Here is a 27,946-nt window from a genome sequence, read left to right as displayed (position 1 = left end):
GGCCGGCCGGCCATATGCCAGATCCGAGGGCAGTTTGGTCTTTTTCGCCTCCTTCCTTCATGCTTCTTCAACCAAGACTTGAGGCCTATAAAAGGCAGCCGAGGCCCTTTCCTTTCTTGCCTTCTACAACACTTTCCTCTCCAGATCTGAGTTTCACGCGCGTTTTCCAACGCCCCGTGCAAATTGTTTTCGCAAAAACATTCAGTTCCAAGCACCTTGAAGCGATTAAATTTCGGTTTCGGAGCTTCTTTTTGCATTTTCGCCACTTGAGGTAAGTTTGTCTCAATATTTGGAAGATTTTCTCGGGAGTTGACTTTTGTTGACTTTTTCATTTCCCGAGAGTTGACTTTTGTTGACTTTTTCCAATTTTGGCTCATTTTGCTCATTTTTGCTCCCTTTTGCAGATTTTCTGAAAAAAGGCGGGTAATTCTCCCCACGGCGGAGGTTTTCCAGGTGCCGGAGACGATTTCGATCCCATGACTCTACCCCCGAGGACCCGACCTTTTATTCCCGGGAGGTACCGCCCGTCAGCACACGTTCTCCCGCGCGCTGTTTTCCGTCACTTTACTAGCTTTGACGAGCGAGCACCCGGGGATCTGCTCCTCCGAGAGCCGGAGCAGCACCTCTCTCATGAGGCCCGAGAGGTATTTACTTCATTTTCTGTATTTTTCATAGATTTCGCACCTTTGCCATGCTTGAACACGCAGTTTAGCTTAGTACTTTGCTTGCATCCTGAACATGTAGTTTCAACACTCGAATTTCTGAATACTTGGCTCACTAATTAATTGCGAACGCATAGTACACATTAGTTAAGAGGCGAACACACGGCTCAAACACTGATCTATCGAACACGCAGCCCGAATTCGAAAGTGAACACACAGCCCACACTTTACATTTTCTGAACACACAGCCCAGATTAGATAGTGAACACGCAGCCCATAATAGTTGAAATTTGAACACGCAGCCCAAACTTCAAATTTTTTGAACACGCAGCCCAGATTAGATAGTGAACACGCAGCCCACAATTTAACTGAAAGTTGAACACGCAGCCCAAACTTCAAATTTTCTGAACACGCAGCCCAGATAGATAGTGAACACGCAGCCCACAATTTAACTGAAAGTTGAACACACAGCCCAAACTTCAAATTTTCTGAACACGCAGCCCAGATAGATAGTGAACACGCAGCCCACAATTTAACTGAAAGTTGAACACGCAGCCCAAACTTCAAATTTTCTGAACACGCAGCCCAGATAGATAGTGAACACGCAGCCCACAATTTAACTGAAAGTTGAACACGCAGCCCAAATTTCAAATTTTCTGAACACGCAGCCCAGATAGATAGTGAACACGCAGCCCACAATTTAACTGAAAGTTGAACACGCAGCCCAAACTTCAAATTTTCTGAACACGCAGCCCAGATAGATAGTGAACACGCAGCCCACAATTTAACTGAAAGTTGAACACGCAGCCCAAACTTCAAATTTTCTGAACACGCAGCCCAGGTAGGTAGTGAACACGCAGCCCACAATTTAACTGAAAGTTGAACACGCAGCCCAAATTTCAAATTTTCTGAACACGCAGCCCAGATAGATAGTGAACACGCAGCCCACAATTTAACTGAAAGTTGAACACGCAGCCCAAACTTCAAATTTTCTGAACACGCAGCCCAGGTAGGTAGTGAACACGCAGCCCACAATTTAACTGAAAGTTGAACACGCAGCCCAAACTTCAAATTTTCTGAACACGCAGCCCAGGTAGATAGTGAACACACAGCCCACAATTTAACTGAAAGTTGAACACGCAGCCCAAACTTCAAATTTTCCGAACACGCAGCCCAAGTAGGTAGTGAACACGCAGCCCACAATTTAACTGAAAGTTGAACACGCAGCCCAAATTTCAAATTTTCTGAACACGCAGCCCAGATAGATAGTGAACAGGCAGCCCACAATTTAACTGAAAGTTGAACACGCAGCCCAAATTTCAAATTTTATGAACACGCAGCCCAGATAGATAGTGAACACGCAGCCCACAATTTAACTGAAAGTTGAACACGCAGCCCAAACTTCAAATTTTCTGAACACGCTGCCCAGATTAGAATTTGTATGTAGCTTATTTCACTTCATCGGCATACAGCCCATTTCATTTCATTGGCACACAGCCCATTCATCTCATTGGTACACAGCCCAGTTCATCTCATTGGCACACAGCCCATTTCATGTCATTGGCACACAGCCCATTCATTTCATTATTGACACATGTATTCATTCTAAATGCAGGTTTGTTCCCGCAGTGTGCGGGGGTATGGTTCCACCATCGCACGGGACTGGTATGCTGAGCTCCCGGAGGGCGTCCGAGACTTAGTGGACTTGGCAGGATTTGGGCCCTTCTGTGTCGGGTTGTCCCGTTGTCCTGCCAGGAGGACACTGATGGCAGCCTTGGTAGAGAGATGGTGGGACACCACCAACTCCTTTCATTTCTCGGCCACTGGGGACATGACCATGACGCCCCTAGACTTTGCTGTGTTGACTGGCTTAGACATCGGAGGTTGGTCCATCCCTTATGATGAGGATATGGGCGAGTGGGAGGCCGCCTGGATGTATCTATTGGGGGCTCGCCCGCCTGTTGACAGGGTTTCTGGGAGAGTCCGATACACTTGGTTCTCTTCCCACTTCCGGCGGGCGGAGATGGTGCTTGAGAGTCCCGAGGAGACGGAGCAGTACGCCCGTGGTTTCCTTATGTTCCTCTTCGGGACTACCCTGTTCGCCGACAGAGGGAACACAGTCGGGTTATATATGCTGAGCGCCCTAGTCGACCTATCACAGGTCAGTAGATATGACTGGGGTGGCGCCGGCCTGGCTACCCTTTACTTTTATATGAGCGCGACCTCCCGCGGGCGGGGCGATTTACTTGGCGGCTACTGGAGAGCCTGGGAGGTACTTTTCTGTCCCCTTGATTTACATCTCTGCTTCTCATTATTGGTACATTGCACACACAGCGCACTTTTACAGTCTGTATCTTGCTTTCAGCATTTAGTACTTACATTCTGCACTGCTTTTCTCAGCTATGGGTCTATGTATACTTCCCATCATTAGCCCCAGAGCTGGAGGTGGCAGGGATTTCCATGACCCCTTATTCATTGGTGTTCGAGGGCCCGCACCGGCCGAGACATCGAGAGACCCTCCTTTACCTGCGACAGTACTTTGACACTGTGCGACATTCAGAGGTACCTCAGAACTTTTAGTTCTTTTCATTTTCATCTTTGATTTGCTCTGTATATTCTCGATTTCTGACTGTTTTATGCATTTATCATCTGCAGATCACATGGCAGCCTTGGGCGCCCCTGGGTGATGGTCTCCGACTTCAGTATACCGGAGGGTCGGACATCTCCCAGTATAGGGTCCTGCTCGAAGGGCCGGTTGGCAGGGTATGGTTCCTGGGGGAACGCTTTCTGCGCCAGGTATGGGGGTATCTTTCTCAGGATCTTCCCGCAGTACCCCCAGCCAGTATGCGGACTACTGACAGGCTCTCTTACTCGGAGGTAGTCGACGCCATGCTGGGTAGTGATGCTTTACTACATATTGAGGAGGGGGACTACGCCACTTACCGTCACATATATTTGATGCCTCCATTGACGGGTGCTCGTATCCCGATGATGAGGCCTGCCGGTACATCATCCTCGGGCCAGGCTCAGGCTCGGGCTGCAGACGCCCCTTCTACTAGCAGGGCCGGTACATCTAGAGGCGGGAGTAGACCGGTTCCTCCGACTCCGTCGGCTTATCCTCATCCTGGATGGCCAGATATGCCCACTGAGTTGATGGCGTGGCAGTATGGGGCTATCTCTCCGACCCCGATCCCACTAGAGCCTCCGATGCCCAGTGATCGATACGCCATTGATCCTGACTCACCGCTGGTATGCTCCACTGTTTTTCATTCATCATTCAGATGTTTAGACATTCTTTTGTTCACTGATGATTATGAGCTCATATTTGCAGCCACATCGAGGGTATATGGAGGAGGTGGTTGGACTGGTGGCCACACTCGAGGGCATGGTCCTGCGTAGGGAGGCACAGTTGTCTGTCGCGGGCATTCAGGTACCCTTCAGTTTTCTGGCATTTATCATACTTCTGATGACATGCTGATTTCTACTGCATCGATAGACTACTTGTGTAGAGCACATCTGACACATGCCCCTCTTGTACACTGTATTTACATGCACCCACTTCACGTAGCCTTTGCTTGTATCTGCATCTGATGTATATATTTGGACTGATGTATTTGAATTGAACTCTTTGTTTTCAGATGCCTTCATGGTCCGGTCAGCCGCACGCCAGGCCACCTGGGCCTCCTTGGGGAGCTGGGCCATCTGGGCCTTTTCAGGGGGCGGGGTCATCTCGGCCTTCCCGAGGAGCCGGGCCATCTAGGCCTTTTCGAGGAGCTCGAGGGGGGCCTGTCCGCAGACGCAGGGCTCACGTTGTGGAGGTGGAGCCTGAGGAGGAGGAGGAGGCTACCGATCGTCAGTCAGAGACATCTGCTGATGAGGGGGGCTCCGGTTTTGGTTCGGGGAACAGAGGCGAGGCTGAGGGGGATCCTGAGGATGACAGCTCCGACTCAGATGATGATGATGGTGCGGAGGTTGTCCCGCAGAAGAGGACGAGGAGTGCTTCTCGTTCCCATTCCCGAGGACTTTGATGTTGCTATTTCCTGCTTTATTTTTCTTTTTGCTAGTAGTTTGTAGCACTTTGCACATTGTTAGGCAGTTTTATTTTTTGTAAAACTTGTACCTTTGTTTGTTGTAAAGCATGATGGAATGAAATAGCTTTTGAAAAGATGTTTGTATTTTTAGCATCGTATCGCATCATTTATTTTGCACAAGAATGAAATTGAATGGTAATGTGCATTGTGATCACCAAGTCAGGTAGTGAACCGACGCAACAAACTAAGCAACTCAACTTACTAAGATATAACAGGACCTTAGGAAGTTTACAACTCGATAAGCAAAATGCAACAATGTTGACAACGCAAATAAACAAGACTTTAAACAAAGATTGTTTGAACAGAGCGCAATGACTCAAAAACATGAAACACGTCCGCTCGACATACAACTCGATAAGAAAAACAACAACTCGATAATCAAAACAACAACTCGATAAACAAAATGATAACAGAGTGTACTTCGGACGATCTGGGCACCGGAACGCATCCGAAACGGAGGGAGATGAAGGCCTTTGACTCTCCCGTTGCATGGAAATGCTTGAAACTTCCTCTCGAAGGGTAAAACAGGGCCAGGGGGATACACTGCGGCATTGCCGGCCATTCCTGGGAGCCGGCCGGCCAATTTTATGGAGAGAGACAGCTGACCGGCCAGTTTTGTAAAAAGTAAATGGGTGGCCAGCCAGAAAAGGTGGCCGGCCGGCCACTTAGTCCTGCAGCCACTAGATTTTTGACACGTGTCCCCGTGAATAGTGTTTTTCCCTCTATAAAAGCCTCAACTTCGGGAACATTCATTTCATCTTAGTTTTAGCCAAAGATGGAGGCGGTTCTCGCAGAAAATGTCACATCTTGGATCTCTTCTCTAGATGGCTCAGAAAAGCTGAATTTCCGGGGTTTCGGCTTGAATGCACTATTCACGCTGTGCCGTACTCCGCTACAGCTTCCTTTTCTCCATGCCACGGCAAGGTTCTGGAATCCAGTGACGCATGTTTTTAGCTTTGGCGGCCAAGAGATGTGTCCCACTTTCGAAGATTTTCAGGTTTTGATGGAGTCTGAGTGCTCTGAAGTGATCTTGCCCCAGCTCCGTTTCGGCCATGCCCAGGCTTTAGGGCGGATGTGTGGGCTCACGGCGCATGACGCTCGATCTCTGATCTGTAGTGGGGAACTGGACATCCTCGGCTTGATCCATCGCTTTTCCGACACCGGTGACCGCAGCAACCATTATTGGCAGGGTTTCCGGCAACACGCCCTCTGCTTATGTATGTTGTCTCACTTTCTGCTTTCCTCGGGCTTCGGCGGGGCTAGCATTCGCCTGATTGAAGTCGCCCAAGGCTTGAGAGAAGGGAAGAGCTGTATTGCCATGACCTTGGCTGAGACATTGATGGGCTTAGATTCTGTCTATCGCCGGGAGGCGACTAGATTTGCTGGGAGTCCACTGCTGCTGCAGGTAATGTTTCCCACCCAACCTCACATATATATTTGCTCACATCACTCGACCCTCAGGCTCGGTTTTTTTCTCACAAAACCCTTGTCTTACTTTTCTCTCATCGTACATCTCTCTGTTCTTTATTCTCTCATTTTCCATCCCTCCCCTAGGTATGGTTAATGGACAAGTTGCAGGTTGTGGACTCTTGCTCGGCCTATTCAGCTCGAGGCTACTTCTTTCGGCAGCGCCTAGTCAATGCTCTTGATGAAAGGTGGTGGTTCGATTGGATGTGCAATTTGTCCGCAGACGGCATTGCTTGGCGTTGTCCTTGGCTCAACCTCCCGGCAATGAGCTATAGTATGTCTCGGCTGATTGGGATCCAACTGATTGGTCTAACCCACTGCGTATTCTATTTTCCGTTTTGGTTCCTGCGTCAGTTTGGTCATGATCAGACCTGTCCACCGGAGGGGATTGAGTACCCAGCCGCTTTCCCGGTCCGGGGTGCACAGCTTGCCCGATATGCCACAGCATGGAGGACTAGAGAGCTCCTGGCCCCTGCTTCCACTTTCAGTTGCACTTTGTCTGATGAGTGCTTAGATTGGCTCAATGAGGAGGCACAGGTTGGGCCTAGCTTGGGAGGGGACGCAGAGATACTTGATTTGAACAGAGATACTTGATTCAAGTATGCCCCAAATTTATTGCTTATTTAGTATTTTCAAGTTTTCTTTATGAATGTACCAAAAAAAGCAACCTCGATTGTAATGCAAGAGCAGGAGAACTCTATTTTGAAATCAATGAAATTGAAGGTTATGGTACTGAAAATTTTCCGCTTTTGGTCCAAAAATGGTCTTAGTCGTAAAAAGATTGATTTGAACAAAGTCAACTTTTATTAAAACTTTTCAAAACTATTTTCGATGTGGATCAAAACTGGACACGCCGAAAATCTGTCACTGAGATGCACAACCCCAGATCCCCGCAACTGGAAAGTTGCCCCTAGTCTAAAGAACAATGCGGCACTGCAAAGCAATGGAAAGTTGCCCCTTGTCTGAGTAACTTTGTACCGTCGCGGCAACGGAAAGTTGCCCCTAGTTTGAACAGCACTGTACCGGAGATCACGATAAATGCTGATGGATAAAGATGACTGAGATGATCAAAATGGACAGAGTTGATCGGGGAAAAGTTTATGGCTGAACTTCAAGATGAAGTTGCCTACGTATCCCAAAGATGGGAATCAAGCCTTACGTAGTTCAGGCTAGGGTTCACTCGAGTATTTTCACTCTCCTTTTGCGCTCTAACTTTTGCCAAGGCCGTCCTTTGCGGGTTTTCAACCTTGCGAGCTCAGTTTTTTAATTTTTTAATTTTTGTGCTCTGACTTTTGCCTAGGTCGCCCTTTCGGGTTTTCGGCCTAGCGAGCCTCTCAAGGATAGTATTTCTTCAACTTGTCCATATTGATCGATTGTGAGAACTCCAAACCATCTAGATCCATCAGAACCACAGCTCCACCTGACCAGATAGCTCTGATGATGTAAGGACCAGTCCAATTGGGTTTGAACTTGCCCCTTGGGTCGTGGATGGGAGCTCGGTTGTCTTTGAGCACCAAATCTCCTTCTTTCAGATTCCTGGACTTAACCTTCTTGTTGAAAGCCCAGGCAATTCTGCGTTGATAGCCTTGGATGTGGTACAGTGCTTTCAGTCTTCTTTCATCAAAGAGCATGAGTTCTTCGAATCTGCTTTGCTGCCAATCTGCTTCGGCTATCTGGCATTCAGCCAATACTCGTAACGACGGAACCTCAATCTCAATGGGTAGAACAGCCTCCATTCCATAGACCAATGAATATGGAGTTGCTCCAGTAGAAGTTCTGATTGAAGTCCTGTAGCCCCACAGAGCAAATGGCAGCTTGTCTGGCCAGTCCCGATAGGTTCCCACCATCTTCTGTAGTATATGCTTGATATTCTTGTTGGCGGCCTCAACCGCTCCGTTGGTCTGCGGCCTGTATGTAGATGACTTATGGAAAGCCACATTGTATTTTTCCAACAAATCTATCACTTCTTTCTTGAAGTGGGAACCATTATCTGAAATTATTTCGTTTGGCACCCCGTAGCGACAGATGATGTTGTTTCTGATGAACTTTGCGACATGCGACGCCTTCAACACCGCGTATGATTGGGCCTCGACCCACTTTGTGAAATAATCTATCGCTACTAGAATAAACTCATGCCCGTTTGACCCCTTCGGGGTAACAGCTCCGATCACATCAATTCCCCAGACTGAAAAAGGCCACGGCGAAGTCATGTTGTACAGTTTTGACGGCGGGATGTTCATGCGGTTTGCATGAATTTGACATTTGTGGCATCGCCGAACAAAGCTAATACAATCCTCCTCCATGGTTGACCAGTAGTAGCCCTGTCTGAGAATCTTTCTAGCCAGCATCACTCCATTCATGTGTGCACCGCACTCCCCCCCATGGATGGCTTCCATCAGGCACTTTGACTCTTCGGCTTCCACACAGAGCTTATGCATTCCCAAATGACCCCTTTTGTACAGCTTTCCCCCGCAGATGATGAACTGAGCAGCCATTCTTCTGACGGCCCTCTTATCCTTGGCATTTGCCCCCGGTGGATATGTCTCCTTTTCCAAGAAGTTCCAGATGTCGTAATACCAGGGGTTGCCGTCTTGAACCTCATCTATGGCGGAAATCGACTCGTATGCCGGCACGAACTTCTGATCAATAATGACTGGACGCATCCGGACTCCGGACGGGATGTCTATCATAGAGGATAGAGTTGCTAATGAATCTGCAAACCTGTTGTTCTCTCTTACGAGGTGGGTGAAATTTAGCTTCTCAAACCGAGGAATTAACAAATCCAAGGTTTGGTGGTAGATTATCATCCTTTCCTCCTTGACTTTCCAATCTCCTTTTGCTTGAGACACAACAAGGTTCGAGTCCCCAATGACGTCCAACCGTCTTGCCCCTAGTTCTAGGGCTGCTTCCAGGCCAGCAATACATGCCTCATACTCTGCTTCATTGTTGGAGACTTTGAACTGGAGCTTGAATGCTAAAGGGATACGGGAATCATCAGGCGCCCCATACCCGTATTGGTTTGACGCTCCGTCAAAGTACATCGTCCAAGTTTCATCTTCGACGTGCAGAATGGCTTCATCTGGGAATAGATACTCAGCCGCTTCATCCCCCTCAACCGGGTGGTCGGCAAGGAACTCCGCTACCGCTCTCCCTTTTACTGACTTGCGCGTTACATACTTCAAATCAAATTCGGAGAGCAACAGCAACCAACGAGCTAGCCTACCCGTAAGTGCTGGTTTCTCGAAGAGATATTTGATGGGATCCAAACGCGAAACCAACATTACAGAGTGGGCTAACAGGTAGTGCCGCAGCTTCCTGGTTGCCCATACCAAGGCCAAACAAGCCTTCTCTAGCGGTGTATAGCGGGTCTCGTAATCCAGCATCTTTTTGCTCAGATAGTATATGGCCCTTTCCACTTTGTCTTCCGACTCCTACGCGAGCATGCAGCCCATGGTGGTCTCAGTTACCGAAAGGTACAATATCAACGGTCTCCCCGGCTCTGGCGGTGACAACACGGGTGGGTTCTGTAGATACTCTTTGATCTGCTCAAAAGCTGCTTGACATCGGCCGTTCCATTGGAATTTCTTTCCTTTCTTCAGGAGACCAAAAAGTGGTTCACAAGTCAAGGTTAATTTAGAAATAAACCGTCTTATGAATTGCACTTTACCCAGAAAGCCTCGCAACTCCTTTTCAGTCCTTGGTGGTGGCATTTCTAAGATGGCCTTGATTTTGGAAGGGTCGACCTCGATGCCCCTTTGTGTAATCAGAAACCCTAGCATCTTCCCTGCTGTAACACCAAACGTGCATTTCTGGGGATTCAGTCGCAGCCGAAACTCTTTGATCCTTTGAAAGAATTTTTGTAAGGCGGTGTAGTGGCCCTCTCTATCTTTGGACTTGACAATCATGTCGTCCACGTACACCTCGACCTCTTTATGGATCATATCATGCAATATTGTAGTTGTTGCCCGTTGATACGTAGCTCCAGCATTTTTCAACCCAAATGGCATCACTCTATAACAATATGTACCCCACGGGGTAGTGAACGCAGTCTTCTCCCGGTCTTCGGGTGCCATCACTATCTGATTATAGCCTGAGAAACCATCCATAAACGAAAGCAAGGCGTGTCCTGCCGTGAAATCCACCAATTCATCAATGTGCGGCAAGGGGAAGTCGTCCTTTGGACTGGTCTTGTTCAAATCTCTGAAGTCTACACAGACCCGAATTCTGCCGTCCTTCTTTGGCACCGGAACAATGTTGGCCAACCAAGTTGGATATTCAGATACCAGCAGGAACCCTGCGTCAATTTGCTTGGTGACCTCTTCCTTAATTTTGAGGGCCCAGTCCGGGCGAATCCTTCTGAGTTTCTGTTTGACTTGGCGGGCCTCGGGATCAAGAGGGATCCGGTGCTGTACAATCTCAGGATCGATTCCAGGCATGTCTTCGTAGGACCACGCGAAAACATCTTTGAAATCTTTTAATAAAGCGACTAAGCGCTCGCGCTCCTCCGAAGACAACGTGGACCCGATCTGGACCAGCCGCGGGTCCTTCTCAGTACCAACATTCACAGTGGTGATTTCATCCATCAAAGGTTTAACAAATCTTTCCTGCTCTTGATCAATTAATCGTTGCAAAACTGGGGGAATTTCTTCCTCGTCGTTTTCATCAAAATTTTGAAAATCCTGATTTAAGCAATAAATCAAAGGCACAGAAAAATACTCGGAAACCACATCCACATCATTCTCATTAAATACTTTCAAGCCGTCAGATTCCTCTGTTACAACAGACTCAAAAGAAAATGAAAAAGACGACCTAGACAGGACTGTGGCATCCGGGTTATCACCCCCAGGAATACCGGACTCAGACTCAGTCGAGCTGGAATCTGATTCCGACGCACAAGATTCGGTAGAATCAGATTCCGGCTCACTACCTGACCCGGAACTGCTAGATAAAAAGCCTTCTTCATATTGCCAGATGAGAGAAGGTGTGATAGATGCATCCAAGATCGGCGCTGGAAAGCCCGCAGCTATTTCATCTCCAATCACAGAAACCGAAGAGTTATCCCCCAAGCACTCTTGGCCGATCGAAGGATCTGATAGTAGACTCGCCAGTGCTAACCCCATTTCAAGCTCTGTGCTCTCAGGATCCACTGCTTCACATTGCTCAACCTCAGTTGGTGGGCCTGTCTGCGCTTCGGCAACGTCATCCCCAGATAATTGTATGTCGAAGAAGATTTCAAAACCAGGCACGCGTTTCCCCTCTGCGTTTAGCCATGGCTCCGGGAAGCCGCAGAATAGAAAATCTTCCCCCTCCCGGACGAAACGTCCGTTTAGGGTACCCCAGATGGGCATGTGCATTAACTCAAATGGCTTCCCGGCCTTCTTTGCTCTGGCCCTTCCGGCCATTTCTTTCCCTTTCCTCACCCAATCCTCCTTGGTGGGTAGATAACCCAGTCCAAAGGCGTGGGGGTTGTGTGGCACTTCGGCCAATACTGAGACGCCCTTCCGGCCGCTTCTCCCCAATCCCATCCCGGGAGTATGTTTTAGCTTTTTCATGAGGTAAATAGATTGAGCACTAACGTACATACCCTCATTTACAGCCATGACATTCTACACAATTCGGGCCTCTGCCAAAGTGAACCCCGATAAAAACACATCCTCCGTGCCGTGCTCAATCTCCAAGACAGGTGTGGATATTTCCGGCGGCGGATGGATTGATGAATTCCCAAAAACGATTGCTACCCCTTTCCCGTGGGGGTACTTTAGCATCTGATGTAGAGTGGAAGAGACTGCTTTGACCTGGTGCAACCACGGTCGCCCCAAAAGGAGGTTAAAGGTTGCGGGAACGTCCAAGATGTGAAATTCGATGTTGTGTTGTCCTGGACCAACCTTGGTTTGAATTTTAACAGTCCCCATCACTTCTCTGCTGGTATTGTCGTATGCTCTGATCACTTGGGTAGTTGGGACGAAGTCCGCGGGTTTTAACCCGATTGCATATGCCGTTCTGGTTGGGCAGACATTAATCGCAGACCCGGTATCAACAAGTACCACCGGTATCCACTTATCTCTACATTCCACAGAGATATAGAGAAGTTTGTTATGACTTGTGCCCTCGGGCGGTAGCTCCTTGTCCGAAAAGGTTAATGCCGGGGAACCTCCTCCCGGAAAAACCAGCCCAACCAGCTGTTCAGGCGTGGTGTCTATGGAGAGTTTGGACTTGTCCATGGCAGATAGGACAGCTTCTCTATGTACTCGTGATGCCATTAGCAGTCCCCAGATGGAGATGTCTGCTTGTATCTTCTTTAATTGCTTCAGCACAGCTTCCTCTTCAATCTGCTTCTCCTTCTGTTTCTCTGCTTCTCTATCCTTCCCGGATGCCTCGGGTTGGTCCAGGTGTGGGGGTTTGAAGTACCGCCCGCTTCTTGTCATATGGTCAACCTCATCGAGGTACCAAGTATCATCCGGCTGGCCACTTCCCCAGTCTTCATCGGTGTGGGCAAGACACAGGTCGTCATCTTCCCACCACATTCCGCTGGCAGCCAACAGACACCTGTCTGGCTCCGGTCCACTCGCACTCTCAGTGCTCTCTGTCCATATGCTCGCAGCATTGTCTGTTTTCGTGCACACAGCACTTTCAGTCCCCTCAGGGCCCTTAGCTTTCCTAATTCTCTCAGCCTCCTCAAACTTTTCTCGTTCCAGCTGCATCAGTACAGCTGCTTGTTCAACAATTCCCGTATCTGTAATGCCCATGTCTCGAGCGGAATTCTTAGCACCGGCGCTCTCTGGCGATACAACTTGACTTTCGGCCATTCCGGCCACAACTGATACTTCCGCCCCTACCGGGCTCTGTTCTGGTTGGGCTTCCCCCACTGCATCTGGTTGATCCTCGAGCCATCCAGTGGCCTCCTCTGATCCCTCATAATCGTACCAGTTGATTGACGTATCCTCCAGTTCCTGGTCATCGAGAAATTGCAAGTTAGCAAAGTCCTCCTCTACGGCTGTCAGATTATCTGCCCATAGCCCAGATCCGTCCCCCCGGATCATGCATAGCTCTCCTGTCTCTGGAAATTCTACACTTAGCCCAATTCGGCTGGTTGATAGGATATACTCGCTTGGATCATAGGCTCCCTCAACAAAATTCTGTCCAGTCCCAGATTCAACAATCTCATTCTCCCCCAAAATCTGCCCTGCCCTGTCTTCGACGGTCACCACCATCGGTTCTGGTTGGGTTTTGGAGATGTCCACCATGCACAAGAAGTCAGTGCAATCGGGGAGGAGCACCTCTGGCTTGGGTAGGTGGGTGGGCGTAATATAGATGCTAGGATCGTAAGATGCGACCCCAATCTGGATAAAATTAATTCTTTTGGGAGGTGGAGGTTGGTTATGTGGTGGGAGAGGGTTGGTTGTGACATTGGGTTTATCAGGAGGTGCGATCACCTGTTTGTCAATAAGATCTTGGATCTCATGACGCAATCTGTAACAACGGTCGGTGTCGTGACCGTGTTGTTGGTGATATGCGCAGTACTTTGATGATTCATAGGAGGGGGGGGAGTGGATTCGGTAATGGCTTTGGCTCCAGGGGTTTCAAATGATCTTTCCTGATCAATATTCCCAGAACCTTGGTCAGAGGCATATATAGTGGGGTAAAGGTTCTTTGGCCTCGCGGTTGGAATCTGTTGGCTTGTGTGTTGCTTCCGGACGCGCCGGAGAAGGGTGTGGCAGTCATGGGCCTTGGAGGGGGAGGGGGAGTGGTGGTGACCATACTAACTTCCGAGGCTCTTGTATTTGCAGCGCCACTCGGGCCTACATTGTTGTTGCAGTTGAAGGTCCTCCTCGGTTGTTCCCTGTCGTGGTCAAACAGACCTTGTTTCATTGCGTCTTCGATTTGCACCCCCATATCATGTAAATCTGCGAAAGTAAGGAAGGGGACTGCAATCATTCTCTGCATCAGCTTTGGGTGGAGATTGCGCACAATCATCCGGATTTGATCTTTGTCGGTGGGACTTAAAGTCATCATTGACGCCTTTGCCCTCCATCGGATCACAAAGTCTGAGAAAGTTTCCTTGGGCTCTTGCCTTGTCGTTTCGAGATCACGAGTTGTGATCTCGATCTGAGTGTTGTATGAATATTGCGTGACAAAGGCCTCAGCCATCTCATCCCAATTCTTCTTCACTTCATCTTGTAATCTTGCGTACCAATGGGAGGCCACACCCGACAGGGTTCGGCCGAATAGTGAGAGCTTCTGTGGTCGTGTTAGGCCCATTGGCCGCAAGATGTCTGCAAACAGTCGGATATGGACCATGGGGTCACCGGTCCCGTCAAAGCGGTCGATTTGTGGCATTTTGAACCTGTCGGGGAGTGTTACGGCCTCCTCGGTATATCCATCTTCGATATCCGGCATAGCCTTGACCCCTTGGGATTTCTTGAAGAGCTTCTCCAATTTGCTCAATTTCAGAGCTGTATGATCAACCTCGACCTCGAATGGAGAGTCCGGGTGATTGGATGTATGGACCTTGGACAGTTGTGGTGGAAGCGGGGGCGGAGCTGGCCCCGTTGGAAGATTCGTGTCCTCTTGTAAATTTTGGACATTCGGCAGGGTATTCTGGGCATTTGGTGGGGCGTTCTGAATAGTAGGTGCCTGCTCAGGTAATGGAGCCCCTGCCGGAGGAGGGATTTGGTGTGAAGCAGACGCTGTATTCTGCTGTTGCAATTTGGTAATCAGCTCAGCCTGTTGGGTCATAATTTCGGCCTGTTGCTTAGCGAGTTCATCTCGGCGAACAGCATCCTGCTGCATGGCCCGCATGGTTTCCTGCATTTGGCGCATCATTTCCTCAACTCCTGTTGGTGCCGTCATACTGTTTTGATTTTTCTGAACTACTGGCAGATCTGTCTCAATGGGGATCTCAATCCAACTGTCCACTGATGGGGGAAACCACTGTTCTGATGATCTCTGTTCAGATATACTGCGCTTTTTCTGCTTTCTTCTGGTAACAGGGGGTAGAGAATGGAACACTGGCTGTCCGTCAATTAGATCCTCAGATCGATGGAGTCGACGACCTCGTGTCCAAAGTGCTTGGGGAATGCCTGTTGGGTTGGAAGCAATTGTGCTAGTACTGACCTAGCAAAAGATAAATAAAGCGAAAAGGAAATAAATAAACAGATAAACGGGCAGCATAACAGCTTAAAATAAAATGCATGACACACAGTCGGGCATAATCAACACACAGTCAATAAGCTGAATAACACACTGTCCTCAAACACTGATTATTATCCCTCTATCACTGTCCCCTGAAACAGAATCTGATATCCGCAGATAACTAATTCTCAAATACTGGCTGATGTCCGCAGGCCTGTTACCCGTAATACTGAACTGATGCCCGCGGGCCTGATGCTGACAATTCTGAACTGATGCCCGCAGGCTTGATACTCAAACTCATATACTGATCTGATGCCCGCAGGCCTGATACTGACAATACTGAACTGAAGCCCGCAAGCTTGATGCCCAAACTCATATACTGATACATGCATTCCTGTAGAGACGCACTCTAAAGCACATAACAGATAAGTGAGAGCCAAAACACCCCTATGTTGGGGTAGGGTTTCCCTGTCCTATTTTGTCAGGAGCTAGGGTTTCACTACGCACGCAGCGGTTTCAAACAACCTATGAACGGGTAAGCAACCTGTCCTAATTTGGAATGGTCACTATGGATCCGAATATGCACTAGGTCGAATGGCCAAAGAGGGTGCCCCGGTAAAACCGGGGTTTGTGTTTCCATACTGGCAGAGCCCACAACCGGTCAGCCTTATGGTCATGCCTTGACAAGACAAGCCTCCGGCAAACCGTTCAGGAATAGCAGATGGCAAACACGGTGTCCTAGGCGCACCAATGCAAATGCAATGCAAAGAAACACACAAGTGTAGTCAAAAATAGATATCGTGAGTTCGAGTCAAGTTCTCTAAATCCCCAGCAGAGTCGCCAGAAACTGTAGACGTCCCCGGAACGCCCCAGGAGGAACGAGCTCCCGTTCCGTTCATTTTGGGGTCACTACAGCTCAGTACTCTCAAATTGTCACGGTTCTAAGTCTGAACCAAAGAGTCCAAATCTGGCAAATCGTTTTGAGAAAACTGATTTTTGAAAGAAGTGCCAAACATGGACTGCTTTGCCAGATACAGAGTCGCCACCTAAATATTTTATTTTGGGAAATTTAGGAAACCCTGACTCGGTGCCAAAAGGCCACGTGTCCGTCATCACCAAAGTTGCCTCGGCTCGGGAACTTGGGTACGATTGGGGAAGGTCACTTCGTGAGCACCCCTGCTCGCCCGGTCATAGACCGGCCTCTACTAACCATGATATCAATTTTTGAAAACATTGTGAGTTCTTATTCCGGTTATTAGCCTAGGTTACTATGTGATGCGCACAGCATACAAGTATAGACCGGGTCGCCTGAATTGGAACGAAACATTTCATGTTTGTTTTTGAAAATGGTTTGCTACCCGCAGGTAGGCTTGAAACATTTGATGATTTATTCCAATTCAGATAACCCAACCTTCACCCACAGGCATTCAGGCAAGTATATCATATAAGCACATAGCCTCATGGTAAGCATGCTATTCGTGGCAGTCACTCACACGTATGCAAGGATGCTAAAGCATAAAACTTACCGAGTACTCCAAGCCAAAAACAGAAACTACATTAGAAATCATGCATGATCCTAGGTATACAGAATGCCTAATGCAACACATGCAAAGATGCAACTATAGCAGGCTCGGCTATTCTAAACATGGCTTTTGGAATGCTACAATTAACATGTATTCAATTTGGAATTGAAAATACAATGCAGTTAGCATGATGCGCCGAGCCCGGTGCATGCAATACAGATGGATGAATGCAAACATGCTGTCATACTGTATGCTAATTTAAATATGCCCTAATCTAACCATCATAAGCGGATAAATAAAAGGGAGAAAGACGTGGGGTTGGAAGACATACATCACACTCACGTACACTAATTACAGTTGTGCCCTCGCGCAGAAGGTCCGAATAAATAATACAGTCCAAATATTACAGTCCCGAATAAAAGAATATTGCAGTCCAAAATATTACAAAATTCTAATTAATTAATGAATTAACTAAGAAATCAAATAAAGCTGGCGTGCAAGCCAGGGACTGCCTTGCTTCTGATGGATGATGCATGTCCGGGTTGTCTTGCGCGGAAATCCACCGGAATGCCCCAATTAGCCTCTGTTTACACCTGTTCTAGAAATGCGTGCCAAGCCCTAAAAGGTTGCTGATTCTTCGTTTTGCTGCAACAGAGAGCAGGAAAGGGACATAGCAATGTATTTGCACAGATATATGCATGTCTCGATCCTCGTGCCACCAATCACGCATACCGAGGCATGATGGCCGAGGAGTCGAAATGCACAACTCAATATAGGATGAATGCATATGAAACTACAGCTAAAACCTAACTCCATCATGGATAATCCGGAGTGTCGGTGACTGGGGAATTGAGACACATTCCGTCACTCGGAGTACGAAATGTACCTCGTTTCCCGTGTCCGGGCTAAATCCTATTCCGGACACGATACAATATGCATGATATGCATGAAATGCAACTAAGATACAATCCTAACATACACAATGCTATGAAAATGATATGCCTCGAAATGCGTGCACACGGGCACGCAAACCGAGAAAATGATAGAATGCACTCTAAGATACAACCTAGTATGCACTATGCTGTGAAAATGATATGCCTCGAAATGCGTGCACACGGGCACGCAAACCGAGAAAATGACAGAATGCAATCTAAGATACAACCTAGTATGCACTATGCTGTGAAAATGATATGCCTCGAAATGCGTGCACACGGGCACGCAAACCGAGAAAATGACAGAATGCAATGCAAGTGACTAAAATGGCATGGGAAAGGTGACATGGACTTATACTAACATGAGAGGACTTCAGCCACACTCACATCGGATGCCGGCGGATAAAAATGGAGTGCCTCGAAATGCGTGCACACGGGCACGCAAACTGAGGCGATGATAAAATGTGATGAAATGACATGGAAATGACAAATGGGCTTATACCAACATGAGTGAGCCTCAGCCACACTCACATCGGATGCCAGCGGATAAAAATGGAGTGCCTCGAAATGCGTGCACACGGGTACGCAAACCGTGGCGATGATAAAATGTGATGAAATGACATGGAAATGACAAATGGGCTTATACCAACATGAGTGAGCCTCAGCCACACTCACATCGGATGCCGGCGGATAAAAAATGGAGTGCCTCGAAATGCGTGCACACGGGCACCAAACCGAGGCGATGATAAAATGTGATGAAATGACATGAAAATGACAAATGGGCTTATACCAACATGAGTGAGCCTCAGCCACACTCACATCGGATGCCGGCGGATAAAAATGGAGTGCCTCGAAATGCGTGCACACGGGCACGCAAACCGAGGCGATGATAAAATGTGATGAAATGACATGGAAATAAAAAATGGGCTTATACCAACATGAGTGAGCCTCAGCCACACTCACATCGGATGCCGGCGGATAAAAATGGAGTGCCTCGAAATGCGTGCACACGGGCATGCAAACCGAGGCGATGATAAAATGTGATGAAATGACATGGAAATGACAAATGGGCTTATACCAACATGAGTGAGCCTCAGCCACACTCACATCGGATGCCGGCGGATAAAAATGGAGTGCCTCGAAATGCGTGCACACGGGCACGCAAACCGAGGCGATGATAAAATGTGATGAAATGACATGAAATGGATAGCAATCATTCTAATGGAATTTCAGCACTAAAATATGAGGGGAAACAGTCCCGAAATGAGGCGAAATGACATGAAATGCATGGAATTGTCCCGAAATGTGAATTTAGGCACCCGAAATGGCCTATAGCTATGCTAAACATGCACAATATGGACATGCAATGCAAATACAGAAGCTAGAAAGTCCCAAAAAAGGCACTTTCACAGTTATAAACATGGCCAAACAGCAAGCATAGGTATGGAAAAAATGGCATGCAAGAATAGGGGCCAAAAGAGGGGTAATGAAGCAAGCGATATAAGCAAAACCCAAACTGAAAAATTTCCTTCTACAACACTGAAGTGGAACCAAAAATATGAATATTTACAGTATATGGCAAGCTTCGGATCAATATACAATCATGCTAAAAATGCAATGCAAAATGAGGCTCAAAAATGGCTATAACATGAAGTATGCAAAATATTCACCAAACAGTCAAAGATTCTTAATGAAACATGTAGAATGGGCCAAAATAGGACTATTTTCAGAACTGTAAAATGGACAAAAACAAAAGCATGGTAGGCTAACTAAACATGCAAGAATGGGGAATAAAAGAGAGATATAACATGAAGTGGCATATGGAGGTCTCAAACCATGAAAGGATCTAAATGAAAAATGAAGAATGGACCAAAATAAGAACCTTTTCAGAATTGGAAAATGGCCAAAAACAAAAGCATGGTAGGCTGCCATTGCATGCAAAAATGGGACCAAAAGAGGAGTATAAAGGTAAGTACAACATGAAAGTCCCAAATAGTATTGGGCCCTTCTTCAATGTTGAAGAGGGGCTCAAAATAAGCCTAATATCAGTTTATAACATGCTCAAAAACAGATTACTCATGGGCCAAAAATAGCATGCAAAATTATGACATATAAGAGGATCAATGAAGCAAGTGTATCATGGAGGGCTCAAACAGGGTTGAGCCCTTAATGAAAAGTGAAGATGACCTCAAAAGAGGGCCCTTTTCAGTTAGGGCTGGAGCTTGAAACAAAAAGCAAGTGGGGCTTACAAATGGATCAAGAAAAAGGGTCAAAAGAGTAGAAGTATTACTTACCCTTGAAGACTAAGGCTTTGGTTGCTTCTTGGACCAATTTGCAGCTCCTTTTGCCTTTGAGAAACCTTCCTTGTTGCTGGAAATGAAGTGGTGATGGTAGAACTTGGTGGTGTAGAAGAAATGGTGATTCTTAAGGTTTTTTTAGAAAATGAGAGGGATAAAGATGGCTTTGTGTATGGATGCTTGAAGGTAAAGTTTTCTAACCCCAACAAAGGATATATCTTGCTTGCTATATAGGCCAACAAGGGGGTGTAAAGGTGGGGGAAAAGGAGACAAACTTTCCCCCACAAAATATCCCCCGGATAAATATCTTTTCTGGGGGATAAAGCTCCACAGCTGTAAAGTGCACAGTGCCAAGATCTCGGCCGGCCAGTTACTTTTGCTCCAGGTGGCCGGCCGGCCACACCCCCTAGCCGGCCGGCTAGGGGTCAAAAGGTTCAATCAGATTTTCTGGCCGGCCACCAACTGATGGTGTTCTCCTATGTGTGTACAACACAACCATGTGGTTAAAAGTCCAAGAAAGTGGGTCCAAGGGGTTCAACATTAGCTCGGAAAAAGGGGGTCAAAAGGGTCAAGTAGAATTACTGGCCGGCCACCAACTTTTAGGGTCCTCCCATGTGTGTACATTACAAATATGTAGTTCAAAGTTCGAGAAAATGGGCCCAAGGGGTTCAACATTAGCCCGGAAGGAGGGGGTCAAAAGGGTCAAGCAGCATTAATGGCCGGCAACCAACTTTTAGGGTCCTCACATGTGTGTACATCACAAATATGTGGTTCAAAGTTCGAGAAAATGGGCCCAAGGGGTTCAACATTAGCCCGGAAGTGCGAAAAACGGGTGCCGGAGGGCGCCGGAGGATGTATAACTGGTTGCTGCAACAATTGTTGGCCTCCTACCCTTCAGTGACCTCCCCGGTGATAAAACAGAGGTACCTGCCAAAAATGAACAAAAATCGTTGCAAAATGAAAGTTCCGGGGCCAAAACACGCAGTTCGGGGTCCCGAAAATGGGCTGTTAAGCACCGAAAGTGGCGTTCGGCCACGAAGTGGGTTTCTCAGACCCCAGTGTCCCTCAAAAGGGAGTAAATAGGAAGTATGCCAAAACTCAGAGCAATAGGAGATGGTTAAGCGGTCCCGAACCGAGGCACACGGCCTGACGGCTCCGAAAACCGGAAACCGGACTCCGAAATGGGAAAAATGGCCTACGGCCACCAAATGTAGCCTACGGCCACTGAGAGATGGTCTACGGGACCTCTCCCTCCCCTCAGGAAAAGAAACGGAGAAAACCGAGTCTGGTTCGCAAACCGAGACAAGGCACAGAAGAGGGTTCGGAAGTCCGGAGGCAGGGCTCACGGCCGTGACTCTGAAACTTCTGAATGAGCACATCATGTAACATCACCAAGCGCTCAATCGGTGACGTCTGAGTCTTAAGGTCGGTCAAAAATGGGGTGTCTACACTTCCCTATTAGAAACCTCTACTTGACCATTAGTCTATGGATGATTAGGAGTGCCAACTTTGTGAGTGATCATGTATTTGCGCATCAATGCCTCAAAAAATTGGTTGCAAAAATGTTTGCCACCGTCACTAATTATGGCATGTGGGAACCCAAAACGATAGAAAATGGTTTTATAGAGGAATTTAACCACAACTTTGTGGTCATTCGATCTGGTGGCCACTGCCTCAACCCACTTGGAGACATAATCCACAACCACTAAAATGTAGTCAAATCCAAAAAATGGTGGAAAGAGACCCATGAAGTGGATGCCCCAAACATCAAAAATCTCAACAATCAAAATGGGGGTCATCGGCATCATGTCTCGTCATGACATATAGCCCATTCGTTGACAATGCACACAAGCTCTACAAAAGTTATGGGCATCTTTGAAGATAGAGGGCCAATAGAACCCATGTTGTAAGACCTTGGCGGCCGTTGCTGCCCACTGAAATGGCCACAACATGCATGAGAGTGATAAAAGGTGAGAATGCTATGTGTTTCAATCTCAGGCACACAACGCCGAATCACTTGATCCTGACAATACTTGTACAATTCCGAGTCTTCCTAGAAATAGTGCTTGACTTGTGAGAAAAATCGGTCTTTGTCTTGCTTAGACCAAGTTTTAGGAATTTGCCCATTTGCCAAGTAATTCACAATGTGAGCAAATCACGGGAGCAAACCACGGGAGGGTCACTTGTGACATCGTAAAAAGTTGCTTGTCTAGAAATGAGTCGTACAAAGTAAAGGGATCACTCGCGCGCTCAGTAAGGATTCAAGATAGATGCTTTGTGACGACATTCTCCAATCCCTTCTTGTCTCAAATTTCTAGGTCAAACTTCTAAAGGAGTAGAATCCACCTAATCAACCTAGGTTTGGTCTCTTTTGTGAACAATAAGTACCGCAAAGTGGCGTGGTAAGTGAACACAATGACTTTAGACCCTAGGACGTAGGACTGGAACTTATCAAGTGCAAAGACAGCAACTAGTAACTCTTTCTCCGTGGTAGTGTAGTTTAATTGAGCATCAGAAAGAGTACGACTAGCATAGTATATAACATGGGGAACTTTATTCACCCTTTTGGCCCAAGACGGTGCCGAGGGCATAATCAGATGCATCACAAATAAACTTGAAAGGAAGGGACCACTCAAGGGATTGCATGATGGGGGCAGTAAAAAAGGCTGCTTGAAGTGTTTTAAAAGATTTCAAAAATGCATCATCAAAGATCAAAAGGTGCATCCTTAGCAATAAACTACACAAAGGACGGGGTATTTTGCTAAAGTCTTTGATGAATCGACGCTAAAAACTTGTATGCCCTAGAAAAGACTGAACTTGACACAGAAGTGAGTTGAGGGAGGCCTGCATTGAGGTCAACCTTAGCTTTGTCTACGTCTATACCTTGAGGGGACACAATGTGTCACGACCCCAAACCGCCCCTAGTAGAGTGGTGCCATGATGGCCAGTAATCCGAGATTACCGAAGGCCAACTTGCAAAGATTCACACACAATCAGAATATATATATGGGGCTCACATGTGCAGAAGCAATAAATTTAAATCAAATTAGTCCATAAGAGCTGTGCATAGATCAAATGAAATGACATACATATTAACATAGTTTTACAACTTGAATACAAATAAGATAAAGTACGAATTTCACATCTTGATCAAAAGGCTTCTCAAGCCGACATGTACAAAAGAAATGAAATACAAAGCCAAGAAGCATGATCTTCAAGATATTGCAAAACACGAATCCAAAAACACATCGACAAAACACATCTAGGTGTCACCACCTTCTTGCTCGTCACCTACATATATATAGAGAGGGTGAACTTGGATACTCAGTGAATGATATTAGAAATAAAGGTTTGCATGATTGATATCCGAGGTACTTGTCAAAACAATACATATAATAACTTGTACAAAGTCAAGGGACAAATCAAGTTCATCTATCAAATCTTTCAAAGCTTCAAGGGATGCTTACTAACATCAATAATACAAGGGATGACATTAACAAAGGTGCTACAAAAGCTTAGAGTCCTCTAGCACGTAAGGACTTGTGTTACAAAGGCTTAAAGTCCTCTAACACGTAAGGACTTGTGCTACAAAGGCTTAGAGTCCCTTAGTACGTACGGACTTGTGTTACAAAGGCTTAAAGTCCTCTAACACGTAAGGACTTGTGCTACAAAGGTTTAGAGTCCCCTAGCACGTACGGACTTTCCAAGAATGTCATCCAAAACAAAGCTAATACTTGATACACAAAATAGAGATAATCATTCATGCTTAACAAATATTTTTCAAAACGAAGCAAAGCTTTATCAAAACTTTATAACATAACTTTATTAAAAATACCACTCACTTAGTTCTTCGGATGCCGGGGTCAAAGCAAGGGTCCAAATCCTACAACACATGGCAAGGTCTATTGAATGCACTTTAAGAAGACAAGAGAGAATGCTCAAAGATGGATATGAAATGCATCCTTAAAACGAGCTTTACATGACAGGAAAGGATCTCGGCATTTCTTTCAAAATCAAGTCAAAACAAAGTAAAACATGCTGGGAGTTAAAACACTGTTCCTCATCTCGGAAAAACATACTGGGTACCAACCAGGTCTAGGCCGAGGTCCCACACCTCTTGGCCGAGGTGTGTTCCCGACGACCACATTCAAGGATATGAAGTCTAGGAAAAATCTGGGTTTCCGTCTTGAAGAACATGAAAGGCATGAATGCTAAAATCATAACTTCTTTATTCAAAATCTGTGTTTTCATGAGATGAGTTTGAAAACATGGACCTGGGTACCCATACTTAAAGATTTCATGGAAATAAACACAAAAAGATGGAACTTGTTACAAACTTTCGGATCAAAACATGGTTTTCTTTCAAGAACACAAGAACACCATTTTCTCTTTCTAAAACCAAACTTTAAAACAATGCATGGCATGTGAATCATGCTAGATCATGCAATGCAGCTAGATGAACAATAAGAATAACAAGAGCAAATCAAGATTCTAACCTCAAAACACGAATCTAACGGCTCAAAGTGTGCAGATCAAGCGTGAAAATCTACTCTCTCACTCTAAAACTTCTTCTTCTTCCTAGAGCCTCTCTCTCTAAAAGACAAAGATGGGATACAAAATGATATGTTTCTCTCAGCTGGTTCCTGACTTAACCCTCTGATGGGACACGTGGCAACGCCTGGTTGGGTCTCCTAAAAAAGGTGGCTGACAGATAAGATTAGAGCATGACAAAGAGTGTTTAACAAGTAAAGTGGTATGGGCCTTCTGGCAAGGGGAGATCTTGGGTTAAAACATCGGCTCCAGCAAAAGGGATCCCAATGATCTCGGCCAGGATGGATAACACATGGTCCAAATGTGCCACACCTTGGCCTAGACGTGCCACACCTCGACCTAGATGTGCCACACCTCGGCCTAGGTCATACCGGTCTAGAACAAGACCACTAGGTGCAAGGGTCAAGATCTAGAATGCCTAGGTGGTAACATCTCGGCTAAGATGCCAGGGTGGAGGGGAAGGTCAACCAAAGTGGTTCCAAGATAGTACTATGCGTAAGAGGTTCAAAGGTGCGACCTAGGCTTAGGATGACCTCAGCTAAGCTCACACAGAGCAAGGAACAAAGCATGCAAGCAATACTTGTGCAGAACAAATCAAGGTTTACAAAATGTAACTTAACAAGACAAGATTGTATAAATACATACAAGCATGACTAGGGTAAAGTGAGGGTTGTTACATCCTACCCTCCTTAAAGAAGTTTGGTCCCAAAACTTAAGTTACCTTGCCCCAAAAATAACTCTGGATGTCGGGTTTTCATTTCATCTTCCATTTCCCATGTGGCATCCTTACCATAATGCTCTTTCCATTCAACCTGTACCATCAGTATCGACTTGTTCCTCAACTGTTTCACTTGCCTATCAAGAATCCGTATCGGCTTCTCCTCATAACCTAAATCTTCGTTAATCCCAACCCCAAAATGGTCAATCACATGCAGGGGGTCCCGAATATACTTCCTCAACATCGAAATATGGAACACATTGTGAACTTGACTTAGTTCTGGTGGTAAAGCAAGTCTATAGGCAGCTGGGTTAACTCTCTCAAGAATTTCAAACGGCCCGATGTAACGAGGTGCTAACTTGCCTTTCCTCCCAGATCTTGAAACTTCTTTCATCAGCGAAACCTTCAGGAATACATGATCCCCAACTTCAAATTCCAACTCTCTTCTTCTTTGGTCGGCATAACTCTTTTGTCGACTCTGAGCAGTTTTGATCCTCTGTCGAATGAGCTTAATCTTCTCGGTTGTAACTTGCACCAGCTCGGGGCCAATCAAAGCTTTATCTCCTACTTCAGTCCAACATATCGGCGATCTGCACTTTTTTCCATACAAAGCTTCGTACGGCGCCATGCCAATGCTAGCTTGATAACAGTTGTTGTAAGCGAATTCTACTAACGGTAGATGTACTTCCCAATTTCCCTTGAAATCCAACACATATAGTCTGAGCATATCTTCAAGTGTTTGAATCATTCTTTCTGTTTGTCCATCGGTCTGGGGGTGAAAAGATGTGCTAAACTTCAACTCGGTTCCCAAGGCTCTTTGTAAACTCTGCTAAAACCTAGAAACAAACTTCAGATCTCGATCAGACACAATGGACATCGGCATTCCATGAACTCTAACAATCTCATTTATATACAATATAGCAAGTCGGTCAGCATTGAATGTAGCTTGAACAGGCAAGAAGTGTGCTGACTTAGTTAATCTGTCAATGATAACCCAAATCGAGTCCATACCTTTCTGCGTCTTCGGCAAACTAACCACGAAATCCATGGAGATGTGTTCCCATTTCCACTCAGGAATTGACAAAGGTTGAAGAAGTCTTGCTGGTATCTGATGTTCTACTTTCACTTGCTGGCATACAAACTCCGCTACCTCTCTCTTCATGTTTGGCCACCAAAAGGTCTGCTTCATGTCTTGGTACATCTTGGTGCTCCCTGGGTGAACGGCAAACTTGGAACCATGGGCTTCCTGCAAAATCTTCTTTTTCAACTCTGGGACGTCGGCCACGCACAATCTTCCTTCAAACTTGTGTACCTGATTTTCGATAGTATACCCTGACCTCGGCTTAGTGACAATCTCATCAATCACCTTCCTGAAGAATCTGTCTTCCGTCTACCTGGTCTTCACTTCCTCAATGATAGTTGGTTCCACCGAAATCGTTGACAAGCATGCTGGATTCCCAACTAACTTCCTGCTCAACGCATCGGCCACTGAGTTTGCTCTACCAGGACGATACTGAATCTGCATGTCGTAATCCTTCAGTAATTTAAGCCATCTTCTTTGCCTCATATTTAATTCCTTCTGGGTGAACAAGTACTTCAAACTCTTGTGGTCTATGAAAACTTGGCAAGAGGCTCCATACAAGTAATGGCGCCAAATCTTCAAAGCAAACACCACGGCTGCTAGTTCTAAATCATGGGTAGGATAATTCTTTTCATGAGGTTTCAATTGACGAGATGCATATGCTATGACTTTACCCCCTTGCATTAATACACATCCCAAACCCTTATACGAAGCATCACTATAAATTTGAAATTCCTCATCACTTGTTGGCAGTACAAGAACTGGTGCTGTGACTAACCTCGTTTTTAGCTCTTGGAAGGCTGATTCCCTATCCTCGGTCCATTCATATGCTGCTTCTTTCTGAGTTAGTTGTGTCAAAGGCACTGCAATCTTTGAAAAGTCATTCACAAACTTTCTGTAATAACCGGCCAAACCTAGAAAACTACGAACCTCGGACACATTGGTCGGCGTCGGCCAATTCACAACGGCTTCAATCTTGCTAGGATCAACCGAAATACCTTCTTCATTAATCACATGCCCCAAAAATGAAATGCTGGAAAGCCAAAACTGACACATACTAAGCTTGGCATACAGCTTTTTGTCTCTCAAGATCTGTAAGGCAAGTCTCAAATGCTTCTCATGCTCAACTTCACTCTTGGAATAGATCAATTTATCGTCGATGAAAAGAACCGCAAACTCATCTAGGTAAGGCTTGAAGACTCTATTCATCAGATCCATAAATGCTGCAGGAGCATTAGTTACTCCAAAGGGCATAACCAAAAATTCGTAGTGGCCATACCTCATCTGAAAAGTAGTCTTCTCAACATCCTCGGCTTTAACCTTGAGCTGATGGTAGCCCGACCTGAGATTAATTTTTGAAAAGACTCGTGCTCCTTTAATTGGTCAAGCAGATCATCGATCCTCGGCAACGGGTACTTATTCTTAATGGTCACTTTGTTCAGTTCTCAGTAATCAATACAAAGGTGAAGGGTACCATCCTTTTTCTTAACAA

General features: G+C 46.3%; 1 long non-coding RNA gene across 1 annotated transcript; it reads left to right on the top strand.

Moving 5' to 3' along the window:
- The first annotated feature begins 2,760 nt into the window (after positions 1–2,760).
- Positions 2,761–3,491, top strand: LOC145798421 (uncharacterized). Its single transcript, XR_014339270.1, has 3 exons — positions 2,761–2,934; positions 3,063–3,224; positions 3,318–3,491. It is a non-coding gene; the product is annotated as an uncharacterized LOC145798421 (long non-coding RNA).
- The last annotated feature ends 24,455 nt before the right edge of the window (positions 3,492–27,946 follow it).

The sequence above is a fragment of the Camellia sinensis genome, chromosome 8, assembly GCF_055761805.1.
Source record: "Camellia sinensis isolate YWXY chromosome 8, ASM5576180v1, whole genome shotgun sequence".
NCBI classification, from domain to species: Eukaryota; Viridiplantae; Streptophyta; class Magnoliopsida; order Ericales; family Theaceae; genus Camellia; species Camellia sinensis.
Note: the sequence above shows the minus strand (reverse complement) of the source record. Positions and strands in the feature narration are given on the sequence as shown.